Genomic DNA, 7680 nt, shown 5'->3' on the forward strand with positions numbered 1-7680 from the left:
TGCGCAAATGAAGCCTCACTGGCTGAGACCTCCTCCCCAATGGCCACTTCCTCCTGCCTCCCCAGCTACTTCCTCCCATGGCCACTTCCTCGCCCCCCCACCACCCGCCTCCTCCACCACCGACCCCCCCCCCACCCCCCCACCCACAGCTGCTTCCTCCTCTTTCTTTTCACATAAAAGATGCCTTTGAGACGACAATTCTTCCTGGTGTCTGAAACTCAAGGACAGCATTCAAGCAACGAAGGCAGTGCAGGAGAAGACACAGAAGGATGATCTTAGCCTGCAGTATCATGGTAAATACTGGAGACATGAGTGCTGCAGATTGACAGTGACAAGCTGCTTGGTCTAAATTTTGAACCATGCTTTATTGTTGCTTTAAATGGTTTTAATCTAATTTGCCAAGTGTGACATAATTTGGTATTAAATTTGCATTGTTACTGAAGAGGAGCCCAGATTCAACCTCGATTTTTGGTTGGAATAAGCACCAGCAGGGGATAAGTGAGATTTTCCACTTTCCATTGATATCTGCTGAGAAGCAGGACTGGATATGAGAACAATTCTTAATTGTCTTTGGTTTTTCTTCCAGGGGAAGTGTGGGAGAGAGGTCCAGTGTAGAACAGCGCATGAAATAGGATCAATGCACAGAGCAACCGTTTCATTCTCTGAAATTTGTCACCATCTGAAAATGAAACTTGCATTTTATGAATGAAGTGGACATTGGGATGCTTCTTCTCTAGCCCAGCAACTATACAAATGCCAAAAGATTCTTTCTGGTGAATTCTCAGACTTTGCGTTCTTCACATGGACAATAAACTAGTGGATTTCATTCGCCGCATGGCGCTCCACAGGAACAATCTCTTCGGTTCTGCAAACAAGAATCTCGGCCTGTTCCTTTTGCAAGAATTTTGGCAAAGCAAAATTCATCTACTCAAACAGAGCAGTGTTTCAAATGGTTTGACACAGCAATGGGGATGTTTAAATTCATGCTCTTGTGTTTGTCTTTACTTAATACTCCATTAAACTCAGAAATGCTGAAAATGTTGAGGTTACTCTGTTGATATTGCTCCCTACTTTTCAATTGCACTTGCAATATTCCAACTGTCTAGTGCCTGCTTTTGCGTACCCCTACAGGCAGTTGCAACACAGCACCACAAATCAGGACACCCACTCCGGAGAGTTCTGGAAGGTACCTCCAGAGCAGTCAAGGCACCAGAACCTTTACCTCAGCACCCTAATGGTCTGCTCAAAACCGTGATTCTCATGACAGCATTGGTTTCATTATGAGTGCTGGCCACAAGTTTGTTGGAGGGGAGACATTAGCCAGGTGTACAGCAGATGTCTCATCCTCCAGCATCCGTTCTCTGGTTTGACATTGTGACTGAAAGACATCATACTGTTTCCAGGATAACTGGCATTCACCACCTATGATCAGCTGGGCAGGGTTGTAGGCCAACTGTAGTGCAGTAGCTTCTACTGAGCAAATGGAGTCTCGGACTGGAATTTTACCTGCTCAAAACAGGCGTCCGAGGCAAAAGATGGCAGTCGATATCAGGTCCCCGACATTATTACTCCCAATCACCATTTGACATGGGTCGGACGGCGGGAGAGATTGAGGCGCTGATCGCTGTCCACTTTGCAGCAATTAAGGGCCAATTGAGATAGTCGAGAATTCAATTGACAGCCATTTTACGTCAGCTGTCACATTTTGTGCCTGGCAAACGAGTCAAACGGGGAGTTGGGAACACGGCAGCTTTGAAAGAGCAGCAACCAGTGTATCTGTGAAGGAGTTGGAGGTACTGTTTTTTTATTACACTTTGATAGATTTATGTGCTGTTTTGAAGGTTGGGACTGTTTTTGCTGGTTCACCAGGATTCACCTGAGTGATTGAAACTCCTGGTAGGGCCACAGCATCACTGATTTATTCTGTGTAGGAGAGGGGAGGGTTCTGAGTGCCTGTCCTTGCAGCAGACTGCAAATACCTGTCCTCAGAACATCTTTGGGACACTGCAGCCATGGGAATTGTCCACTCTGGAGGCAGCTCACCTCCTGAGGAAGACTACGCCACAAGGAGGGACAGGAGGGCAAATGTCCAGTGAAATCAGCAATCTGCTGGCCAAGTGCAGCCTGGTAATGGGGGAGGGGCAGAAGGTCACAGAGTGCGCCAGGAGCAACCACCTGTGAGGAAACGAGCCTACCCAGCAGGCAGGGTCTACTGCCCGCGATTGAGCCTTCTTCAAATGTCAGAGCACCAGTTCCCAAAACTGCACCTGTCCCGAGAAACTGTCACATCCCTGAGATGCTGGCAGCAGAGGTCGCTTCCAACTGCATGGGTGGCCATCCAACGTCAGCCCCATTGAAGCTAACAGTCGCTCTGAACTTCTATGCATCAGGTCCTTCCTGGCCTCATCAGGAGTGTGCAATCATCAGCGCATCACTACATTGCTACATTACCACTACAGGTGGTAACTGATACCATATTCAGGCATGCCAACAGGTTCATCAGGTTCCAGACAGACTCCGCCAGTCAGGCTGAGAGCACCAGAGGATTCAGCACCGTCGCTGGGTTCCCCGTGGTCCAAGGAGTCATTGATTGCACACATGTGGCCATTCGAGCACCTACAGGTCAATCAGGGCCTTCATTAATCGAAAGGGGTTTCATTCAATGAATGTGCAACTTGTCTGTGATCACTGTATATTGCAAGTGTGTGCTCGTTATCCTGGAAGCAGTCACGGTGCATTCATTCTCCAGAACTCCCAGGCGCCAGCACTATTCAGCACCCCTCCACCCAGCACCCCCGAGTGACTGCAAGGATGGATACTTGGTGACAGGGGATACCCGCTGAAGACATGGCTGATGACACTGGTGAGGAGCCCACAGAATGAAGCAGAGGAACGGTACAATGCAAGCCATGCGACCACCAGAGTCACGATTGAGCAGACCATGGGTCTTCTGAAAATGAGATTTAAGTATCTCAATCGCTCAGGTGGTGCCCTACAGTACTCGCCAGCAAGGGTATGTTGCATTGTTGTCGTCTGCTGTGCCTTACATAACCTGGTGCTGCAGTGGAGGGGGAGGGGGGGGGAAGAGGGGAAGAGACCCTGGAAGATGACGACGACGTTGTTCAGCGCGAGGCATCCTCAGACGAGGATGTTGACATGGCTGAGGATGAGGAGGAGGGGGCACAGCCACCTGAATAGCAGGGGGAGGGAGCTGGAGGTTTGCAGGAGTTGAGTACAAGGGAGTCCCAGGAGGCTCTAATACTCAGGAGTTTTTCCTGAACGGAGGCTCGTCACCCAGTGACTGACATGTCCGTGTGAAATGAGGCATTCTCATCAGCTGGAAGCACAGAAGCACTCACCTGCTGGTGGAAATCTCAGCTACAATGGCCTGCCTTTCCCTCAAACATCACAAGGCCCGAATACATCACCTCCCCAAGTCTCCATCTCATGCAGAACAAGATGGCCTAAAACATCAGCGTCGACTTATGACAGATGAAAATGCCAAGTGAAAAATGTAACAATTTTCCATGAAGTATAACAGCAAATAAATATTTACAAATTGTGCCAGTGACACCGCCGTTCTGATAGTTTGAAACGTTTGCGAGTGCTCACACATGTGGACGACCCCTCGCAGCCAGTCACGGCAGAGGCAGGTGGCTGTTCAGGCTGCCCTGTGGCTTTGGATGACTTTGGCGGGTGTCCTCTGCCTGCCCGAGGTCGTGAGGGCCCCGGCCTGTTGAGGTGACCCTGAGCAGTCTCAGGACCACCCTCAGACACCCTGGGATTATAAGGTGATGTCGTCACTGGCAGAGGGACAAAGAGCTTCGGAATGTATCAGGAGCGCCCGGAGAGGAGTCCCCATATGCATTCTGCTGTTGCTCCTGTGCCCTCTCAAAGCTCGATTTGGCGTCCCTGCTGACCTCAGAGGGATGTTGGGTTGGCCACCCCGCCATCGGTCCGGGCCCTCTTCTCCTGTGGAGACACTTGGCAATTAGTTCAGTCCCTTGACTTGAAAGAGAACCCACTCACCCCTCGTGCTGCATGCTGCATCTGGAACCAATGCCATTGAGGTGCATGGATGGCATACCTCTGCATCATTGGGTATCCCAGTATACGGCCCAAGGCAGTGATGCAGCCAATCACTGAAGATGGATGGCTTTGACTTTGAAGCATCAGCACCCAGTGACCCTCCCGTATCAGTTAAAAGCTGCGATGACTGCGGAATGCCCCTTACCCTGGCAGAGCACAGAAGTCATTGACCCGCTTGCGGCACTGGAGCCGTGTCCTCACTACTCCGCGGCTGCTGACCCCCTCCGCTACCTCCAGCCACGCCTTCTTGGTGACTTGGGGAGGCCTCCTCCTTCCGTCTGATGGGAAGAGGACCTCCTGCCTTGCCTCAGCCCCCTGGAGGAGGACATGCAGGGAGTCTTCAGAGAACCTAGGTGCCATGCGGTGGCATCTCTCTGCCATTGCCGCAAGCGGGTTCTGGTCTGTCTCTGGTATATTCATGTTTACTGGAGGGGTGACCCCTTTAATTCCTGTTGCACTCCTTTCACCCTCAGGCAGCTCTATTCCTTCTTCTAATATGCTGCTCCTCCAAACATCCTACTTGCTGCAGGTAAGCCTCTCAGAGCCAGTGAGGTTGCTGAAAGCCCTTTTAAATGGCTTTCAGCACCTTCTTCCGGCTCCAGCTCCGCCCCCGACACTCACCCTCCCACCCGTGCCCTTTTCTGTCATAAATACACTGCCGAGCCACTAATTGGTCACTGAGCGCTCGATCGCCGTGGCAGCTGAGCGCGGAGCGGGAGCAACCTTGGCACCCGCTTCTGCCTCCGGGAATGTGGCCCCACCGGGACAAGTAAAATTCCGGCCTCAGTCACCTCCTGGATGCAGCAATGGACAGCAACACGTTGGCTCTGTCGCCTGTTCTGTTGGTGCGGGTTATTTCCCATGCGTGTCTACAACCTGAATATTGCTGAAAACAGAGAAATTTTGTCAATCTTTTCGTCTTGCACTCATCAGGACAACTCGCAAGCATAAGGGAAGCAACAAATTTATACTGTATGAGAAGAGAGTGCTGATTGGTTGGCAAGTGGACTGTGATCGGTAGAGGCGTTGCCATGGAGAATGCACCAGTTTATGGTGACTGACAGTTAACTGCCAAGCTTTGTTTGAAATTTAAAGCGGGCAGCTTGACTCTGATTGGTCAAGGCATTGCCCTGAGGAATGAAGCAGCAAATGGCTGTCACATATTTTGTTTACCTGAAATAGGCGCAGTGTGTATACATGTTCTTTCTGTCTGCAAAGAACAGGGCCCTGTGTATTAATATATGTAGCTTCCAGTACATGCAAATGCGCCACACAAATTTCAAACAAAGCTTGGCAGTTAACTGTCAGTCACCATAAAACTGTCAACGCCTCTACCAATCAGAGTCCACTTGCCAACCGATCAGCAGTCTCTTCTTATACAGTATTAATTTGTTGCTTCCCTTACATTGGTATTCTTTCAGGTTGTCCTGATGAGTGCAAGAAGAAAAGCTTCGACAAAATGTCTCTGTCTTCTTCAACCTTTGAATGTGGCTTCTCCTCACATTATTTACCGGCTATGTGGACAATGATCATACTGCAGAGAGTAAGATAGATTGCAAAGCCAGACTTAAACAAAGGGAGGTGGGTTTGCTCCCTTTGGGAAACCGGTGAAATATTTCAAGCAAAGGCAGTGAATGTGACAAGTGAGGAAGACTTGACGGCCAGAACTCGCTCCCTACGTCCCTATTGGTGTTGAGGTGCAAAACTTGAAAAGTGCTTTTTCGAAGGCATCAGATTGTGAACGGTGTTTGAAAGGAAGAGAAGCCAAGCATGTCCTTCCTTTGTTTGCAATGTCTACGTCTCGGGATTTCTTTCCGGAAAACGCCTCGCGGCCTGAAGGAGAATGGCATGGAAGTTGGTTCTGTGAAGAGTCAAGAGAGCCGGGAAATGTTGGCCGAGATCAGCCCAGAGGAAGAGGACGAAGCGCCGGAGGAGGTGACTTTCAGCAGCGCCCGGGAGGAAGCTGAAAAGAGCATGAAAGCGCCGCTGGAGAGCGTGAGGAGAGACAAAGCTTTGCTGAAGGAGAAAAGAAGAAGAAAGGAGCAATTATTCAAAGAGCAAAAGAAGCGCAAGTCGCTTCCAGATGGCATTCTTTAAGAGATTACTTCAGTCCGAGAAAAGAATGACCAGACACCTGACTCAAGTAAAGAAGGTGATGATTGTAATTCTGTGCAGCAACCTGAGGAAGATAGTGGATTGAAGGAAGATGTTGAAGAATGTGTGGATACCAGATGGAAGGAGAGCTCCATGGCCATTCCATTAAAGGATCAAGGCCAAACAAAGCAGCAGGTTGAAAATGCCAGATTAATGATCGACTGTATGGCCCAGGCAGCAGGAGAGGCAGTGTCAATGAATACTTCTCACTTGCAAACAAGAAAGCTCAACAGAAAAAACCAGCAATGCAGTTTGTCAACAAATCCTGGGGAGCAGAACTTCAACAAAAATCTGGAAAGTTTCGAAAGTTGTAGATTCAGCATCATGGTGTGACTGCAAGATGAGAGAATGGAACTAGTGAGAAAACTAAAATCTACACGGGCTCTTAAACAGATGAAATGGGAGGTTTCTTTGGCTGGAAGCAAACTCTGAATTTAGTACATTAATGCTCACCTTCAAGAGGAAGCTCTTTGTCATTTGTGCAGTTAATAGTCCATTGGTTTGAACCGTGTCTTTTGTTATTATACTCAAGGACAGCTGTTAAGATTTGTTTCTGTATAAAGAAGGAAGATTGCTTGAGACTGTTCTAATGTATATAATCTCTAATCTTTCTAAAATATTTAATGGACATGAAAAAAAAAGCCTCGCGGCCTGAAGGAAGGCAGCTGAGGGAGGGGGAGGGTGCTGTTTTCCTATTAAGGGCATTATGCAAATAGCATTGCAGGCTCTGGATCCGTGCGGCATTTTGTCGGAAGGTGTAATGAATGATAGAGTGCAATATTTGCCAAGAACTGACATGTGCGAAGAGCAGCAGATTGTGAATGGAGTGTCAAGGTGATGTGTAAAAATGGAGTGTTTGAGACCGTAAGAGGTGGTGTCTGATGTCAGGTGGCAGTGTGTGAGGATATTTAGCATACTTACCTGGCAGGGGAGATACCATGATCAAGAAGGTGGTTCTCCCAGGACGAGGCTAGCCCATTGCACTTCGGGTGTGCTGACGCCTGCGATGTCCCCAAATGCGGGATACTCGACTGCAAAATTTGTGGTAGTGGGGGACTGCGTTCGCGCTCTCCCCTGGTTTTACAATTCAAAGTTAGATCTTACAGTGCATCTTTCTTAACTGATTTCATCGCTATCTTTTGTTGCTGTTATTTTTTAACAGAATGCCTGCAGAGTCTCATCGACAGGTTTGCGTCTGCCTGCAATGAATTTGGCCTAACCATCAGCCTCAAGAAAACGAACATCATGGGGCAGGATGTCAGAAATGCTCCATCCATCAATATTGGCGACCACGCTCTGGAAGTGGTTCAAGAGTTCACCTACCTAGGCTCAACTATCACCAGTAACCTGTCTCTAGATGCAGAAATCAACAAGCGCATGGGTAAGGCTTCCACTGCTATGTCCAGACTGGCCAAGAGAGTGTGGGAAAATGGCGCA

At 48.9% G+C, this 7680-nt stretch overlaps 1 non-coding gene and 1 pseudogene across 1 annotated transcript; both read left to right on the top strand.

Annotated features, from left to right (window-relative positions):
- The first annotated feature begins 5859 nt into the window (after positions 1 to 5859).
- On the top strand, positions 5860 to 6568 carry LOC137353329 (U3 small nucleolar RNA-associated protein NOL7 pseudogene; annotated as a pseudogene).
- A 588-nt stretch (positions 6569 to 7156) lies between these two features.
- LOC137354976 (U1 spliceosomal RNA) lies at positions 7157 to 7320 on the top strand. Its single transcript, XR_010970623.1, has one exon. It is a non-coding gene; the product is annotated as a U1 spliceosomal RNA (small nuclear RNA).
- Positions 7321 to 7680: the final 360 nt, after the last annotated feature.

The sequence above is a fragment of the Heterodontus francisci genome, chromosome 41, assembly GCF_036365525.1.
Source record: "Heterodontus francisci isolate sHetFra1 chromosome 41, sHetFra1.hap1, whole genome shotgun sequence".
Taxonomy (NCBI): domain Eukaryota; kingdom Metazoa; phylum Chordata; class Chondrichthyes; order Heterodontiformes; family Heterodontidae; genus Heterodontus; species Heterodontus francisci.